Source organism: Podarcis liolepis (genome assembly GCF_965112155.1).
Source record: "Podarcis liolepis genome assembly, chromosome: 1".
Classification (NCBI taxonomy): domain Eukaryota; kingdom Metazoa; phylum Chordata; class Lepidosauria; order Squamata; family Lacertidae; genus Podarcis; species Podarcis liolepis.
The window spans coordinates 120131782-120151874 of NC_139554.1; the positions used below are offsets into that span (position 1 = coordinate 120131782).

Sequence of the window (20093 nt, forward strand, 5' to 3'; positions counted from 1 at the left end):
AGGTAGGATCAGAATCATCATGTCCCCTATAACACTATGTCCCCAACCCCTTTTCACTATACAGTGGTACCTCGGGTTACATACGCTTCAGTTTACAGACTTCGCTAACCCAGAAATAGTACCTCGGGTTAAGAACTTTGCTTCAGGATGAGAACAGAAATCGCACGGTGGTGGCGGGAGGCCCCATTAGCTAAAGTGGTACCTCAGGTTAAGAACAGTTTCAGGTTAAGAACAGACCTCCAGAACGAATTAAGTTATTAACCAGAGGTACCACTGTACCCTTAATCAGCTATTTGAGAGGCAGTGCCCCTAAGAAACTGCCTCCCTCTGCCTGTTGGTAGAATTAGCCCTGACATGGGGTCTGCTGCTCAAGAGGAAGGGGGGATTACAGTTATTACACCTAAAGTAGCTCTAGGAATCTAAATCTTCATCAATAAAATGTTTGCTTCTATATTATGAAGAGTGTTGAAACAGATCTCATATATTCCATTGCTTTACTTCTAAGTCCAAACACTGATTTTACTTTCCTGGGTTCCATGATCACTGCAGATGGCGACAGCAGTCATGAAATTAGAAGATGCCTGCTTCTTGGGAGAAAAGCAATGGCAAACCTAGACAGCATCTTAAAAAGCAGAGACATCACCTTGCCAGGGCCAGTGTAGCTTGTTCCTCCCTCGACTGCCTGCGTGGGCAAGCAGCTCGTTTAAACTTCATTGAGGTCTGGCCCTCATACTGGTTTTGGGCAATGTATTGATACATCACACAGGCCTATCAACCAGTTGATTCCTGATTTTTTTAAAGCAGTTGTTAGTCTGATTTCTCGGCTCTTTATGTTCCTAGTTTCTGATTTCTCAGTCATAAATCACTCTGATCCTCTTTGGAGTATTTTAATGGCCTCTGCACAGTTAATCCCTTTGCTGTTTGGCAGATAACATGCCATATACTCTCTTTAACCTAAAACAATTCTGTAAATTGAACACAAAATATGGTTAAAATACTGCAAAATGAGTAATTAAAATGCTACAGGATCTGTCTCAAGCTTTGATTTCAGTTATACTTTTTAATGCTTTTTGTTTATAATAAATTGAAGTGTGCATGCAAGGATTTGCATTGTAGTTCTAGGATGGTATCCAAGGCAAGGGGCAGAGTCTATATGCTTGTTAGTAATCTGCTACTAGCAAATGAGAGCCCCACGATACCTGTGAGAAAGCACTGCAGCTCTGTGGTTGAAGCAGAAGATTCAGCTTTCTCCTTGTATAAATAAATTACTGGGTAAAACATCCAATCTGCCATTTACAACATTTGGCTGAGATCCTTCCTTTACATATAGACCTGTTTCAGAAAGAAACATTACCCAGCCTCCTCAATGGAAGTGACATTGCAGAGTACTGTGTTGCAATTAGATATTTGTGCAGGGAATTGCTCCAGCTTGCTGCTTCACATAAACAGAACAAATGGGCAGTGTGTCTTGTGATGTCCATTTGTATTTAATGCAGTAATTACTTACTTGTAACTGGAAGTGGGAGTCTAATAATTAATACCAATGACAACCAGATTGCTATTCCTGTTACTTTCTGGTATGTCCTGAGACATAACCTAGGTAAAACAGCTGGTGCATACAGTGGCGTAGCGTGGGGGGTGCCAGGGGTGCCGGCCGCACCGGGCGCAACATCTGCGGGGGGCGCGAGTCCAGAGGGAAGGGACAAGTTCCTTCCTCCGCCGGGCTCCCCGCCGCCACCGCCAGCCTTGCGCCCTAGCGCGCGCGCGCCCCCCACCGCCGCTGCGGCTGCGCTCCGCAGACTGGCCGTTTTATTTGGCTTTGAAAGCCCAACAGCTGCAAATCAGGCGCTCTCCCCCGACCCGCGCCCAGCACCTCTCCCCTTTCTCTCCCGCTTCTCCCTTTCCCAAGGAATCCGACAAGACCTGCGTTTAATGAAACGTGAAGTGTGAAAACTTCCTGAGCTGCAGAGGCGACTCCTTAATGATGTTCCCAGATGTGGCGGGGCTGGAGAATGGGGTGAAGGCGCGCAGAGGCGCCTGCCGGAGAGGGAGAACCTCACCTTGCCGCGGGCACCGCTAGGGCCCGGGTAATGGGGGGGAAAGAGCTCTCCAAGCCGCGCGTAATTACGCACCGCAGAGATTCTGCCCTTGCGATGGGCGGCTTCCACCTCGCTCTGGAAAACAACCCGTCCTTGTTATCTTCTTTTTTTAAAAATTATTATTTCTTTTCGCGCTGGGGACTTGTTTCATGGGGCTGAGGGGAGGGGAAGAGTCCGATCACTTGTTTAGAAAACGAAAAAGCGGGGTGGGGGGGAGGGAAGCGGGCTGCCAGCACCTCCGAGCTATTCCGGTGAAATTCAATTTGCACTGAATTCTAAAGATCCTCTCGCTGATTCTCTTCCAGGCTGTTACGCGCCGCAAAGACAGCTTGGAGGAACAGCCCACAAGGCAAAGCTGAAACTCCTTCCCTACCACAAAAATACTTTGTATTGGACTTTGTGGTTGGAAATAATTTCACTGGGTGCCCACCAGATACCCAAGCGGTTGCAGGGAGAATGGGGCTTTGGTAATCCTGGTCCCTAGTTAATTCTGAGAGGGTGTTTTTCGGTTTCCCATGTGAGGGACAGAAAGGATGAAATTTCCACCCTATCTGACACAGCCTCATAGAATCATAGAGTTGGAATAGACCGCAAGGGCCATCGAGTCCAACCCCCTGCCAAGCAGGAAACACCATCAGAGCACTCCTGACATATGGTTGTCAAGCCTCTGCTTAAAGACCTCCAAAGAAGGAGACTCCACCACACTCCTAGGCAGCAAATTCCACTGTCGAACAGCTCTTACTGTCAGGAAGTTCTTCCTAATGTTTAGGTGGAATCTTCTTTCTTGTAGTTTGGATCCATTGCTCCGTGTCTGCTTCTCTGGAGCAGCAGAAAACAACCTTTCTCCCTCCTCTATATGACATCCTTTTATATATTTGAACATGGCTATCATATCACCCCTTAACCTCCTCTTCTCCAGGCTAAACATGCCCAGCTCCCTTAGCTGTTCCCAGTGGCGTAGCGTGGGGGGTGCAGGGGGCCCGGCCGCACCAGGCGCAACATCTGGGGGGGGGCGCTCGCACTCAAGTGCTAAAATCCACGGGTTAGGGGGCGCAAATTACTTGCCTTGCCCCGGGTGCTGACAACCCACGCTACGCCACTGGGTGCATATATGCTGTGCCTTATAGTCATATCTGTTCAGTTCTCATACTATTGTTTCTTAAGAAAAAGCAGAAAAGACTTTGCTGTAAGGAACAGACAACAGCAAGCTCGTTGAAAAGCAACCATATAAGAGTTATTAAATTTAATGTTTAATGCTGATCAGCATCAAGTATTTGGCACCTTCCAGTAAATGATATGCCATAAACATTAGTGATAATTGATCTTATAAATTTGTAATGTCGCAGCATAGCTATTGCAATTTATACTTCAATTCCCAAACTCTGCTTCCCAAAGTTCTTGAAATGCAAGCACCAAGCAAATCAATACACCATGTGATATCTGTAGTAGTTATTGGGGGGGGGGACATCACTGTAAATCTCAGTTTTATTCTTCACCTTAACTAACATTTTTATATAGCAAAATCAATCATCACTTGGACCTTGTGAGTTAAATTACCCTTGGAGGACTACTGCTGCTTTAGGCTTGTTTCTTTTAAACAACTTGAATGCTTTCTGCATAATCCATTTGTAGGCATACATTGCATCTAACCAATTTTTAAGTGAGAAGAATTGGCTGCTCCAAAATAACTGGGTCTAGAAATCAATTATGTGCCCTTAGGTTTGTCGCTACTATGTAAGAGACAATTACTGTCTGTATCTCATTAAAATGGTTCTAAATTAGGGCACTACTGAATAACTTAAACACAATATGCCAACAGTGAACCAAACTTGTTTTGTATCGCCACAATGCTAACATGAAATGGTGTTCAAAGAGAATATTGGATTTTTTAAAAGAGTAAATGTCTTTAAGGCCCAGCTAGGCAAGTTTGGCCATATATGTTTGCTGCTGTTATTTTTAACAATTAGCTAGTACAGGGAACACAAGGTGGATAATAACTGGGATTTGTTCAGTGGTGCTGGTGCCCACTAGAACTGGTAGCCAATGAGCAGTAAGGGGGGGTCTGGCCAAGTTGTTCTGGTTTTATCCCCATCCTCCCTTGTAAAGCTACTGTGGACATGCAAGCATTATGATTTGACAAATAGCTAAACTGAGAAGTGTCTTGCTTTGGTTAAGAAGGGATCCCAATTCTAATGTGGGTTGATGGTAAAGAAGCTGTACATTAAATGAAAGTAAGCCCCACTGGATTCCATGGGGATTGCTCCCTAAGACACGATTGCAGCCTGAACTGGTTAATATTAAAGGTGCTAAACAGGACTGTTAGCAAGAGAATCCATGAGTTTCCAGACATGGGAATAGATTATACCCCTCCCTCAGTTTATTCACTTCTACATCTATTTTCCAGAATGAAGAATAAGGTGAAGGGATATTAAGTGGACCTGAAAGACCAAAGTTAAAATCAGCCACAACCTCATTGTCTGACTTTGGGCCCAATTGCTGTCTCTCTGCCTGACCTCCATCACAGGATTAAGATGGAGAAAATGGCACCTTGACCTCCCTAGAGGAAAGGTGGAATGAATACAAATGCAATATTGATATATAAGAAACAAACGAAATCTGAGTCTCTCCAGCCAGCCAGTCCCCAATTTTGAACTGGAGAAGGGTTTGGAATCATGAAAAAAGCCTAACCCAAAAATAAATTTAAAAATCAGGGACACAATCAGGATCCTCAGGCCTACAAACATTGGACTTTACATGTAGGTCTTCATCAAATCCAGTGTGAGACTGTCTGCTAGGACAAGCTTGCCTGGGTGGGGTGTGCAGGCAGGTGCAAACCTTGATTCCATACTACATACATATAGGCTCTGCACACCGCATTCTCGTCAGAACCAGCATGGAGCTCACTCCTTGTTGAGATCAGGCAGTCTCCTGCACTATTTCTGGACCCTTCTGGAATTGTTTTAATTTCATTGATGACTGTTACTGCTGCATTGTATTTTATATTACTTTGGATTGTAATTTTAATACTTATTTTAAAAGATTTTATTTCTGTGAGCCAGCCTAGACTACAGCTGAGGAAGGCTGGGGTAAAAGGAATTGATTATTATTGGTAGTAGTAGTAGTAGTAGTAGTAAAGCCAACAGATATAAATATATAATTGAACTAGATTGCAACTAAGTACAGGTGAAAGGTTGCACATTGTCTACCCCACACACAGAGAAATGGGGTGTTAGCTTTCAAAGTATATCTCTGGAAAGTGTGACTATTCTGCTCTAATTTTATTTTCCTTTCTCTGACAAACCTCTTCCTAACAAATTGATTTTTTTAAACAACAGCAACAACTGGGCTCCTCCTTGAATTGTCAGTTTCCTTAGACGAAGCTTCTTAGCTCGACCTCCAGGTGTCGCCGCAGTGCTGTGTGATTGGCGGGATTTGGCGACTGGGTGGTTAATCGTGCAGGTCAAGCGCAATAAGGGGCGGATGAATTGCACGGAGGTGGTTGGGGTTTTCTGAACAACCGGCAGTTTCAATTGCTGATCTGACTAGTCTATAGGATCTATTAAAATCTGTTGCATTGGAGTGAGCCCGAACTTGGGCCCGCAGTATACTTGTAAAAGATGCATTCCCTTGTCTCCAGGCAAGCGGCGTTTGGAGCTGCAGCAACAGCCTCGAAGACGAGAGTGAGTAGCCTAAGCAGAAGGACGCCCTGTCCTCCAAATCCCTGCTCTTTTCCATAAGCTATCCACTACGGGAGGGGCTGCCGCTGCCCTTTCGGGAATGTGGGTGATTGGCAAAGCAGAGTTGGAGGATTGCATTCTTTCAGCCCAGCTCCGCAGCATGCGTGCATCTCCCCGGGACGCAATCTCTCTGCCGAGCAACGTGAGTGACACCGAGGAGGAAGGGAGTTGGGCGGGGAGGAGAGGAGAGGAGAGGGCGCTGCCCCCAAAATAAGGCTGTAAGACGTTCCTGGGCCACCAGGGGGTGAAGAGTGATCTGCGCGGTTTGATCGGGTACAGCTGACGTGTTTTCTGCATAGATATTGCCCATCACGATAAAAGTATCCGGGAAGCTGTTTGCGTTCACAGGGTTGCCCCAGCCCCACCCATGGTGCTTAATTTCTAATCCACTCCATTCCTCCCCCTCCCCCCACCAAGTAGTTGAAAGGGAACAAATCACCTACTTCCTTTAGCTTCTCTGAAGCCAACAAAACTAAGGCGGGGTAAGTGGTTTCAGTAAGAATGGCAACCCTCCGTTGCAAAAGGTGGGCTTTGGAGTCGTCAGCAGGCTGGAAGTAATGGCTTAGTGACTTGTGCAGCCCTGTGTTTTTGGGAGGAGCCGGTGGGGCTAGCCATCCTTCAGTCTCTGCTAGATAGATGCAAAACACCCTACGTCAAAGGGCTTTGATGCCTGTTAAGCTGTCCATCAGGCTTAGGACTGGAGGCTCCAGCCGTGCAGTTCCTCGCCCGCTTTTTCTGTGCTGCGGTGAAAAGCAGACATCTGGTACTGGGCTGGCTGAGCCTGACGCTTGTTTCTTGTCTCCAGTTTATTGGTGGGGCTTCATTGATTCCACCTGTCACCACTCCCTTTTTTTAAAAAATAGCGACGGAATTAGGAAAGGAAGAATTCATGAAGGGAAAGCCAGCAAAATGTGACGCTGGCTAAGCAAACGTGGCTAAAGGCGGACTGGGGGCACTACAAAATCCCAAATCAGTAGCTTGCAAGTGCAACCACTCCCCAAGCCGTGTAACCAAGGATAGGCAGATAGTCCAGCTAGAAAGTTTTGTGCTTTTCTTAGAAGCTTGCTTAAATTCTTCCATTAAAAGTGGTTCAAATTGTAGCGGCAAGTTGTATCATTTCTTGCTTGCTTCTAAGGTGCGAAAATGAAGTACACCTGTAACAACTTGTGTGAGAAGTCTCACTAAATTTAATAAATTGTGCATAGGACTAGGTTGATTGGTGACCCATTCCAGCTTCATATTAATTTCTGATTAAATAATAGGCAGCTTTACACTTGTGCAACTAGAAGTTCTGGAGGTTGCACAGGTGTTGCTGAGGCATATGTGAATATGCAGAAAATACACAGATAAGGGCAGAGTCTTTCAGCTGCTTGATTTGAAGTCACTTGGAAACCAAGGACAAGTGCGTCTTACACAGAGCTGTGTTTGAAATTATCATCAGAGACCATGTGATATGCCACTGTGAGACCAGGATACTGGACTTGATAGGTTTTTAGCTTCTTAAGTTCATGTAAACATTTTCCTTGGACACAGTTGCTTATGGGCACATTGAAATGGAACAGGATAGTTTGGTTAAAATTGGAGAACATCGCCAGATTTAGGGCATTGTGGGTGGTTCCTTGCACAGGGCAGCAAGCTGAGGAGAAGCAAAATAATAATTGTGAAAATAATAGCTATGGGAAGGGGGACAAATTTTGTCCTTGCCCACGATGCCATATTACCATCTCTGCCTCTGAGTGGGGCAGTTGATTTATATGAAAGAGTAATAGTAAAGTGGCGGGATTAGGTTGCTGTTTGTGTTAAGCCTGGCTAGTATTTAGTTAGCTGTGGAGCACCTGTCTAAATGTTAGTGCTTTTAGTACACTGCTCCAAGGGCCAAGAAAATGTGTAAGGAGAAGCTGAGAGCTTATTGACCAGTTTCAAAAAATACAAATGCCAATGCTCTTGCCTTGGAAATCAATGGGTTGAAGAGTCTGGGAAGCTTGTTCAGTCTGTTAAGTCAGTAGACCAGTCCAGTTACCTAACATAGGCTGTTTCAGCCGAATAATGCAGTATTGTCAATACACTAGGAAGATACTGGCATTAGTGGCAACTCTTGGGCAGTTTGTTTGTTTGTTTGTTTGTTTGTTTGTTTGTTATATTTTCTTGGTTTACAAAAGTACATGCATTGTCTCTTTTTTCAGGTTGTAAAGTCTTTTCTATATATCAGTTACATATGATGTGAGACAGTGTTCTGTACAGAATAAGTTTGGGGCATTGTTATGCAGAATTGAGAGAATAAAAAGTACTAAACCTGAGGGTTTATCATGGGCATCCTTGCCTTTGTAGGTGGATAATTCCTGAATCAATCCCTGAGACAGGATAAAGCAGGGTCTTCTTGTACAGAAATGTTCATTTCACTTCTCAGGTGTGAGATGTAAATGTTGAACTGACTGGAAACTGGGTTGCCATCAGTTGAGTGGAAAAGTACCAAGAAAGTCCAGCATGGCTACTATTGATTTCAAAGGGGCCATTTTATTTTAAAAAGAAAATGATGGATTTAGTTACAAGGAAGTGGAAAGGGGAGAGTCAACTTCCTCCATGAGTGAAAGGTTATTGAAGGTTATTTAAATAGAAGCTTAGCTAGAATGTATATCAAAGAGCAGGAAAAGTACCTATAAATCCCAAGGGGATGCCAGCATGGTTAAGAAGTAAATTAAAAGAAGCTATAAACAGCAAGGTTGTCTTCAGAAATAGAATTCTTGTCCAAATGAGAAGAAAGAGCCCAAGTTCTGGCACAACATATGCAAGATAGCAAGACGCTGCAAGTGAAAAAAGAATTTGAAGAGTATATGGCTAAAAATATCAAATCAGCGATACAGATCTCTTTAATTGTATCAGAAATAGGAAACCAGCTAGAGAGGCAATTAAACATGAGACGATAAAATGAGTGGGAAAGGGGGATGTGGAGACTGCAGAGCTGAATCAAAATCTTGGCAACTCTGCTGTAGAAAATGTAGGACATAGATGTGCTTGGATCTGGGGTTTGTTTGTTTCTTTGTTTTGTTTTAATATGGATGCCTGAGAGATGAGTCCAAGAGATGAGAAAAAGTTTTAGAGTTCACTGATAAATTATCAAGTCATCTATCTAGATGGAATCTAGGCAAGAATTCTTAAAGAATTCAGATTTAAAATGTATATTGTAACAAAAATAAGCAGCCTGTCCCTAAGGATAGTATTTGGATTGAAGAACTGGAAAATACACGATGTAAAACTGGTAATAATTGTTAAAGAGATTAGGTGTATGGGATGACAGGCCAGTTAGTTTAATCTTTGTTCCAGGGAAATTAGTGGAAAGCATTATTAAGTACAGGATTATTAAGCATATAAAGTAAAAAGTCTTGCTGAGGAGAAAATTCCTTGCTCCTGCAAAAGGAAGTTCTGTGTTTCCATCCTTTTATATGTCTTTGGTGGCATCAACATGTATATAGGTGTGGCCCAATAGAAACGGTATAGTTCCAGTTTTCTTTTTAATGAAAGACTTCTCTCCCCAAAGGCTCCTTACCAATTATTGGAAATGAGAATTATTATGGGTTGGTAGCAGCTTCAGCAGCAAGAGTGTGGGAATGATTTTCATAATCTAGAGAAATAGGAAGTGGGGTCCTTCCTATTTGATGCTTTTTTACTTAATAATAAATGAGCTGGATGTAGAAGTGAGCCTTTAGGTAACCAAATCACTCAGGGTGTTGAAAACCAAAGCAGACTGCGAAGACCTTCTAAAGGATTTCTTGAAACTAAGTGAATGGGTAACAAAATGGCAAATGCAGCTCAGTGTGTCTGATTAACCTAAACTTCTTAATGTCATATATACACTGATGGCTTCTGAACTGCTGGTGACTAACTAGGGGAAACATACTAGGATTGTGGTAGGTAACTTAGTCTTAAAGCATCAACCCAGTGTGTGGTAGCTGTGAAAAATGTAAAATCCATGTGAGGAATTATGAGTGATCAAGTTCATAGTGCCCTAATACAAATCCATGGTGCAGCCACACTTGGAATAATGTGTGCAGCTCTGGTTTCCCCACTTCATAAAGAATATTGTAGATTAGTGAAAGGCATAGAATACTGAAGTCAAAATAAACACTTGCGCTGTGGCAAAAGTCTACAAGCTTTAGAACTTTTTAGTTTAGAAAAGTAACTAAAGGGGGACATGATAGAGACTAGCAGCGTTATGCATGGTGTAGAGAAAGTAGGCAGAGCAATGTTTCCCCCTTCTCCCATAATATCAAAACACAGGTTAATCAAATGTGATTGATAGCCAGGAAATTCAGGACATAAGAAGGAAGTACTTCTTCACACAGCCCATAATTAATTTTATGGAATTTGCTATCACAAGATATGGTGATGACAGAAAACTTAGATGAATTTAAAAGGGGATTAGACAAATTCATCAAGGATAAATCTATCAGTGACTATCAGTCATGAACTCTGTATGGATCTTCCAAATTCAGAAGCGGTATGGAACTGAATGCCAGTTGCAGGGGAAGGGGTTAGAGTGGACAGTTACTTTCAGTTATTGATTGTGGGAAACAGAATGCTTGACTTGGTGAATCTTTGGCCTGATGTGGCACGACTGCTTCTATCTTCCCAAGATTGTGCAGTATGTTTGGAGTATCTCTGATATGAAAAAAGTTGCTAAATCCATGTGGATTGCACAGATTAGAGAGAGAGATTGTGCAAGCCAGCAGAAAGTAAAGTTGGTTTAGAAGCCAAGGCCATGGAATTTAGTAGAGACTTTCCTGTTCAAAGTACAATAAACTTCACTGTTGTTGCACTTTACAGAGTACTAAAGAATAGAATAGTTTGGCAAAATAAAATACAATATACTGCTTTATAAAAGTATACAGAAATATTTACATACTATGATTACTCTAAAAATGCTGTTGATAACCAATTTGGAATTTGGAAATTTGGAAATTTGGAAAAGTTAATACCAAGTGGAAATATCAGGGCCAAGAATGAAATAATACTTTTCACACCAAAGATGTGAATACCCTTTCCCACTATCACACGTTTCCAAATGCTGTCTTCTGCCTATTATAAGCTTTACTCATTTTCTTGTCAATAGCTCATTATCCATAGTTTCTCAAATGGGTTGTGTTCATTAAGTCACTGCTTTTCAATCAGTGTGCCGTGGCACCCTGGAGTGCCTTGAATGATGGTCAGGAGTGCTGCGGGTAACACTGGCCTCTGTCCCTCTTTCTTTCCCTCCTTCCTCTGATACCCTTTCACGTCTCTGCCTACCAAAGGCTTGCACAGCTGTTTACTGCAACAGCCCTGGCTATAAGCTCCGCAAGCGAATGGTGTCTCTAGGAGGCACCTCTCTTTGGGGCAGTGGGGACTCAGAGACTGCCCAGAGGACTTCCAAGGAGAGGGGAGGAGAGGAGGTTGAGGGAACACTACACAAGGGTGGGTGTTTGGGAAAGGGTGAGAGGCTGGTAGCTCTGCAGGCAAGGGGTAACATAACTGGGCTCCTGAGCCCCACAGAGGTGCTGCAGAAAGAAGGTACAGTAGTTGATTAAGGGAGCTGTGGACTCAAAAAGGTTTAGAACATCTGCATTAAGTGATTGTGACCATTTCTTACTATTGTTTAATATGGCAATAGATCTAGTTCTCCTTACTACTCTAAAATAGCTATAATCTCAACACATTACAGGTTTTCTATCTGGATAGGTGGTGATGGTAGGTGTGTGCTAAAATCAAAATGCATCTTCCCACCACTTAAAACACTGTCACATGTAACTTCTAGATATTCTGAGAAGATGCAATTCTATTTAAAAGGCAACCCGAACATCCTTCCTAAAACTGTATTTTACCAGAGAAACACACAGAAGATTTAGAGACTAGCTCCGGGACAGTAAGGTAGAATGTTACCATAGATTTGTCATTGGACATATGATGCTGTATGTACCGTATTTTTTGCTCTATAGGACGCACCGGACCACAAGACGCACCTAGTTTTTAGAGGGGGAAATCAAGGAAAAAAATATTATTTCCCCCACAGCCCCCAAGAGCAGCGGACAGGCTGCGCGCAGCCTGTCCGCTTCTCCCAGAGCTTCTTGGGGCTGCGGGGGAAACCAGGGTCCCCCCCCCCATCCCCAAAGAGCAAAGAAGCCAAGACAGCCAGCGGGAACCATCCCGCTGGCTGTCTTGGCTTCTGCCACAGCCGCGCAACCTCTCCAGCCAGGAGCTAAACCTCTCCAGCGCAGCTAAAGAAGCCAAGGCAGCGAGCACAATCCATCCCGCTCGCTGCCTTGGCTCCCTCTTTAGCCTTGCGCAGCCTCCCCCGGCTGGAGAGGCTGCGCGCGGCTATGGCAATTCCCCCACCTCCCGCAAAAGCCCACAGGAGCCGAGCACCCTTTAAGGAGCACGCGGCTCCTGCGGGCTTTTCTATGAGGAGGGAGAAGAGACTGACTGGCCGCGTCAGTCCCTTCTCCCTCCTGGGGAAAAGCCCGCAAGAGCCGCGCAAAGCTTGTGTGCGGCTCTTGGGGGCTTTTCCTGCCTGCCTCCCCCCTGCATTCGCTCCATAGGACGCAGAGACTTTCCCCCTTAGTTTTTAAGAGGGGAAAAGTGTGTCCTATGGAGCGAAAAATACGGTAAATACGCAAGCTACCGTTTTAATGCTGAAAGATTAAAAAAACTTTAGCATACTGATAAAAGCATTTCTGTAGCATAGGTAAAGACAAACCTCATAAATTCTTGGTGTACACTATATTCTACATGGGAAAAATATGTCTATTGTAGGCATAATCTTAAAAGATAACAGTGGTGTTATTTTCTAAAATGCAATAGTACAGTTATACTATAAGGTGCAAGCATGGTGAGATAGAATCAAAGGCTTAGTAATTAATACACTGATGTGCTTTGGCTCTTCTAGACTGTACTGTACTTTAAAAGCAAAACACATTTCTAGTTAAAATGCTTGCCAAATTAAAACTGCAACCTCAAACATACATTCCAAGAAGTAAATCCCATTTAACTTGGTGGGACTTGCATCTGAATAAACATGAATAGAGGTGGCCTGTCAGAACTGTTAGGGCAAAGAGGTAAGGAGTTGTGGTAGGGCAGCTTTGTTCATTTGAGGCTGCTTAGTTTTAACAAGAACAAATTCTCTATTTGTTACACAGGAACCTAGACTGCGAGTTGTGCCTCTTATTCTGTGGATCATTTGGAGAAATACACTCAAAGCACGATACTAATTGGTAAGTGGCCTCCATAAACGCTTAAGGAAAAGGTTGTAGCTAGATTTTTCCTTTTCAAAAGAGGTATTTGGCACATCTAACTGTAGTCTTAGGACAGAGTATTCTGGCAAAGACAAGGCCTTGTTTAGGAGCTGTAAATCATAATGAGAGAAATGTTTCATGCCCAGCTGGTCAATTAGGCTTCAGTATGCTTAATTTAATGAAGTGAAATAAGCAGGGGTAGAAAAACTATGGCACAGAATGTAGAACATAGCAGCCTGAGCAGAATGTTCAGATTCTTGGCTTTTGTCATTTTAGACTGCATGTTGCTTCCAGTCACATAGTTGTATAGAAAGAATGTGGAAATGTGAGACAACCGTTGCTCAAAACATGAGCCAAATTCAAGCCTAAAATCTGCAATCCTATACAAACACTTACCTGGGAGCAAGTCCTTTCGAATCCATAGGATTTATTGAGTAGATGTAACTGAAATTTGTGATGACATAGTTCTACTAACCCAGAGCTAAGGAATTATTGGCCATACTTCCACAATGGTAGCCTGCTCTTGAATGCCTATTGCCCTCTCTTCAGTAGTTTCTGTATATCTCATCAGTTTGGGTTCCCCTCCTCCTTCAAAGTCCTCAAAAAGAAGGACCTAGTCCAGCATCCGGTTCTCACAGTGGCCAAACAAATGCCCAGGGGGACCCTGCAGGCAGAACCTCATCTGCATTTCCCAGCAACTGTTATTTGTATTGCCTCCATCAGTGGGAGCAGTACACAGCCTTTGTGTCTGGCAGCCATTCATACTCTTCTCCTCCATGAATTTCTCCAATCCTCCTAAAGGCATTCAAGTTGGTGGCCATCATCACTACATCTTGTAGGACCAAATTTCATTGTTCAACTATGCAGGGTGGGAAAAAGTGCTTTGTTTTGTCTGTCCAGAATCATCCAGTACTCAGCTTCATTGTTTTTGTATTATGTGAGGGAGAAAAACCTCCCTCTGTCCACTTTCTCCACACTCTCTACAACCTTGTACATCTTTATCAGGTTCCCCTTTACTTGCACTATTTCTAAACTAAAATGCCCCTAATGTTGTAACCTTTTCTCATAGGGGAGTTACTTTTCCCCCTTGATCATTCCTTTTGCCCTTTCCTGAACTTTTTCCAGCTCTACAAATTTCTTTTTGAGGTGAGGTGATTAGTACTATACCCAGTATTCCAAGTGCTCTTGCACCCTAGTTTGTGTAGTGGCATTATAACACTGGGAGTTTTATTGCTCTCTTTCTGCATGATCCAACATGTGGAATTCACCTTTGTCTGCAGCTGCCACATACTGAATTGACATCTTCATTGAGCTATCCACTATGATGCCAATGTCTCATTCCTGGTCAGTCACTGAGAGTTTATATGTGAAATTAGGATTCCGCCCCCCCCTTCCAAAAAACATGCATCTCTTAACATTTGCTTTCACTGAATTATATGTGCCATTTTACTGTCCATTTACTCAGTTTGGACAGACACTTTTGGAGCGCTTTACTGTCTTTCTTTGTTTTAACCATCCTGAACAATTTGGCACCAGCAAACTTGGCCAACGCATTGCTCACCTCTAACTCTAGCTCATACATATATGAATGAGTTAAAAAGCATAGGTCCCAATAACAATCCTTGGAGGGACTCGACTTTCTGTATCCTTCCACAGAGGACTTTCTGTTTTCTGTTCCTTGTTAATGATCCATTAGAGGGTCTCTTCCCTTACCCCTTGTTTGCTAAGTCTACCCAGGAGTCTTTGGCATGGGATATTCTCAACAGCTTTTTAGAAGTCTTAAGTACACAATGAACACCAGGAGTTAAAGTTTTAAATATCCTCCTTTCATGTGCAATCTTGAAGCTTGTAACAGCAAACCAGTGTTTGTGGATTACATCTGTATCAGGCCATTGTGTGAAGCATTATAATTTGAGTCAAGTTGTGGAGAAGTGGTGCATTTGCAGAATACCAATCATAGGATTTTATCTGATATACTTTTGAGTTCTTGGTTGCAGAACACCGGAGCCTTAGTACAAAATCCCAAAATCTAACTGGCTTTTTTTAGTATATAGTACAGATGCAGTTGAGTAGTAGTCTTTTTGGAGGTTAGTACTTGGGAGTAGAGGGACACAGGTGGCGCTGTGGGTTAAACCACAGAGCCTAGGACTTGCCGATCAGAGGTCGGCGGTTCAAGTCCCCGCAACGGGGTGAGCTCCCGTTGTTCGGTCCCTGCTCCTGCCAACCTAGCAATTCGAAAGCATGTCACAGTGCAAGTAGATAAATAGGTACCGCTCCGGCGGGAAGGTAAACGGCATTTCCATGCGCTGCTCTGGTTCGCCAGAAGCGGCTTAGTCATGCTGACCACATGACCTGGAAGCTGTACGCCGGCTCCCTCGGCTAATAAAGCAAGATGAGCGCTGCAACTCCAGAGTCGGCCATGACTGGACCGAATGGGCAGGAGTCCTTTTACCTTACTTGGGAGTAGGATTCTTCAGTGATTTTCTAGATGAATAAAATGAATAGTGGAATGAAAAGAGTCCCCTCTTTAGCCTAGCGGTTACTTCGACTCTAATTAAGGAACTGCTAGGCAGACCATTTTCTTTGATCTGTTAACTAGTTTGACATTCGGTGTAGTTATAGCATAATACCAATAACCCAATATTTGCATTCATTTTCAAACAATGCTGAACTTCTGTCATTAAAATGCTTTTTCAGACTGGTCACAAAAGCCATTTTTTCCCCAAATCATAAAATTGGCTTATGTTAGTTTACTAATCCTGGAGTTGCTGTATGATAAGTAGAAGGTGCACTGATTAGCCACTCTGCTTTAGGAGGCTGAAGACGTGTCAGAAAATATTGAACATGGACTGACAGTTTGATTGACAACTTAGTGCTGCAAATTCCCTTGTTATCTGTTAAATGCACCTGGACTTAAATTGGCTAAGACTGTATTTTTTCTATGCCACAGAGAAGTATCTATTATAAACTATATGTAAGATTCATTCATGTTTAAAAACCTATGCATCCATCAACACTATAGGTCCTGAGAGCATGACTGGTGCACAAGCAGTACACGCATTAGGAGTTTTGCACATGGGAAAGGGCTTTTAAACATTACCCTCCCTATATATATGATCAGGACAGTGATAGACTTTCCTACAGCTTGCATGTGGAGTCAGTTTTTTCTTAGCCAAATTTTAGTACAGGCTTTCCCAAACTTGGGTCTGCAGTTGTTTTTGGGACTACAATTTCCATCAACCAGAGGTCGGGGGTGGTGGAGATTGTACTCCAAAACCAGCTGGAGACCCAAGTTTGGGAAATCCTGCCTTAATACATCAGTTGGACTACAATTCGCATCAGCCCCAGCCAGCATAACCACTGTCAAGGATATTTGGGAATTTTAGTTCGTGTAATTTCTGGAGGGCCATAAGTTTGTCTTGCCTGCATTACAGCATCTGCTTTGCATGCTGAGGATCATGGCTGGGAATGTCTCATGTCTGAAACCCTGGAATGCCATTGCCACTCAGTTGGACAAATGGTCTGACTTGTCATAAGACAGCTTTCAATGTTCTGTAGTGTTGAATACGTAAAGGAGTTTATCTTCAGGTGCAGCTTCTGTCCAAGAAATTCCTTTAACGCCTACCATGAAATACTTCTGAACTTGGATGTTTCATTAACAATTTACTGACAAAGTTAAGGTGATGTCCATCTTTTCTTCATCTCTACTTTGCTGCTCTCATTCTCTGGACATATATGACAATAGCTGCTTGTATCTAATTAACTGTTGGAGCCTGCTGTTGAGCTTTCTGGTCTGAGTACTGTACTGTGTGTTTAAAATACTAGTTGTTAGTGTTTAAAATTCTGGCTATAGTTGTGGAACAGGTGTGTGTGCCAGACAGTGGAAGCAAGAGATGAGTGGAAACCTGTAGGTACACAGATGTTAACTTTATTAGGCCAAATGCATTTAAGACAAGGATCTTCTTCAGGAACTCTATGCAATATAAATGGTTGGGTTTTTTCGTTATTTTAACTGCATAGTGCCCCTGAAAAAGTTCCTAATTCAAAATGCATTGATCCTAATAAAGTACATACCTATGAATGAAGAAGCCTGTTTCACCCACAATTGGTGCTTTCACACCTTTCCTTTCTTGCCAGAAACTGCAGCCAGTTCTTAAAATTCATATGCAAGTTGATTAGCAACACAAACTTATTAAATTTCTATACCATCTTTCATCCAAGGATCACGTGGCAGTTCATAATTAAAAAATGCAAAAATAACTAACATAGTAACAAACAAAACCCCCTCCCCCCCCCAGTTTAAAAGGCCATAGATTATTTAATTAGCCAAAGGCCTGGGAGAACCTGGTTAGATGCAATCCTTTAAACCAGGGGTGGGGATCTGATTGTGCTCAATACTCTTACTTTGCAGCCCTGGCTTTAATTCGATTTCAAGTCAGAGCTCCAAAGATCCCTGCCAAAAGCAGGTTTTGCAGTCAGCTCGGAATTTAAATCTATGGCTGAGTGCAAGTTCCATTTGGCAGGGATCCACTCCCAAGAGGATCTGATCCCAGCAGTGCATGCATTGAATTCAGCATCAAAAGCAAGCCCTGTTTTCCATACCAATCAATCATAATAATAATAAGGACCCCCCACCAGGCCAAATTCAAGCCAGAGGTTCCTCATCCCTCCTTTAATAAGAGGTCATTAATGGTCTAGCATTGCCAGAGGCTTGCAAAATCCCAACTGCGTAGTAGTGTTGGGCATTGCTGAACCTTCTGTATTTTCAGGATGCTAGTGGCTGCTAATGGCACTTGCAAGTGCTAGTGCTGTCATCTCCTAGATGATTGTCCTGCCTCTTAAGTCTTCTGAGGGAGGAATTAGCTGCTGGGCAGTGTGCTAAATGAAATTCTTTTTTGCTTTACAAGGATAAAAAAGTTAGAGGGGCTTAAGGACCAGTAAAGTGGCAGCACATATGGCCATTTCAAACACACACTTTAATGTAGAACACACTCCAACGAGAAAATTTGTGCTCGAAAGTAATTTTACATGGCTTCATAAAGTTTCTGAAAGTACTTGAGATGTTGAGTCTCTTTTGTGATTAGTTTCTCCAATACTTGTCTGTCTGCTCTTTCCATCCAACTGCATGGCTTCATTTGTCAAAGTTCTTGTGTAAGTTGTTATCCTGCTGTGTTGTATTTTGGAGGTTCTGAACATGCAGGCTGGCTGCCAAAGTTCCCTGCCCCATTTTCAAAAAGTCCTTCTGGCCGTACAGGACAGGGGAGGAGTTTGTGAGCCTGATGCTACTCTTAACCATGGAGGTTTATCCAGGTACCACTAAACTGTCATTAGCATTAATTGTATCCTAAAGCAGTCTAAACCCAGTTAGGCTAAAATTATGCCCATGGGTGAGATCCAACACATCCTAAGAATAGAGCCATTTAAATTAATGGGCATTAATTTCAGTAGGTCTACTCTGAGTAGGGCTAGCACTGAATACAATTCTATATTCATATCCAGGACCAGCCTTTGAGGTCTGCTGAGCAACTCAGGCTAAACTTGAAAATAACATTTAGCTAGTGTGGGTAACAGTTATGAAACTAAACTTTTTAGTATTTATGTTCTAAATTGGGGAGGGGGTGTTTGGAGAGAGTCCTTTGTTGTAAGTGGTTGCCATTTGCCTAAAACCTTTCAAGGCCTAAATAGAAAACAAATTATATTTTTCTTAAACTCTGTCTAGCAAATCTGTCTTTTAAAAATCCGCTTTTAGAGTAGAACCCAAAAACAAGAACCTATCTAAACTCTACCATGTAAAATGTTTTCTCCACAGATATTGGGAGAGAGACATATTCTCATCTCTGCTTTCAAGAAAGTGGCATTCTCGAGCCCTCTGAAGGACAGTACTTCAAGGTTGACCGTGCAGCTAAATTGAACTTCCATTTACTGTTATTGTACCATGGGCTGTATTAAATCCAAAAGCCCCTTCCCACACACTATTCTAGATGATGGAAGCCGGGAAGTCAGCGAATATAGTGGAGGTAACGTAGATAAATCTTCCCAATTTCAGACAAAGTCTGGGGTGTCGCCTTCAGCAAGCCCTGCAGTGATGGACTTTGCTCACCGTCTCTCCCTAGAGATTCTGGATCAAGCTGTGAAGCAGTGGTCAATGATTGAAAACAAATATAGTGACATCCCCTACATAGAAAGTGACGATTCATGAATTGCAAGGCTTGGCTCCTCTCACTTTGTCAGGCGTCTCTTGTTTTTGGTGCTAGTGCAAATAAAGCGACATTCATACAACAGCAGTTGTGATTTTGAAAGACACCGGTTGTACAGATGCAGCTAGCCTTGATTCTGGTAATGTAACACCTTGCCTTTACTATTCAGTTTTTAACAGAACCACACACAGTAGCATCAGATGGTTCATCATCTTGTGTGTAACTCAGTGCTTCAATCAGTTGTGTTCAGTATTGGCGGCAGCACTAAAGGTGCACAAGAAACGCGTAAGTGCTCGCGTTTTTGAAATCTCTGGAACAGTGGGTATAGTTGAATTAAGATTGAGCCAGGGTTTAAGAAATAAGGTTATAACTATTAGTTGTGATGGTGAAGTAGGCATGTGAATTGCTAACTTCACCTAAGAGAAAATTGTAAATGTAAGCATTGAAATACAGTGTTGCCAAAGTTAAGCGTTTTAAGTCCCATTTATAGGAGAGAGTTAGCAAAGTGTTTAACTCTACCAGTGAAATACAAGGGATACAAGTGCTTATACCACCATCAGAGCTTCTTTTTCTAGACATATCTGATCCTTTTGATGTACTGGGGCTAGTTGTTTGCAACTTTGTTCGGTTGAGTACACAAATCGTATGTCAGACCAAAGACTTGCTGCTGTAAGGGAGATGAATTAACATTGAATGTTGATGGTTAAGAAACAAATTACACTGAAAATACTCAACAAATAATGAAAATTCCTGGGTACTATTGAAAAAGCATTCCAGACTATTTTTTTGTTGGTAACA

General features: G+C 42.7%; 1 long non-coding RNA gene across 1 annotated transcript in view; it reads left to right on the top strand.

Annotated features, from left to right (window-relative positions):
• LOC310691077 overlaps positions 1-19377 on the top strand; it is a 68710-nt gene extending 49333 nt beyond the window's left edge. Inside the window, exons 4-5 of the long non-coding RNA XR_014518320.1 lie at positions 13003-13077; positions 18908-19377. This is a non-coding gene — a long non-coding RNA (uncharacterized lncRNA). The remainder of the gene's footprint in view (positions 1-13002; positions 13078-18907) is intronic.
• Positions 19378-20093: the final 716 nt, after the last annotated feature.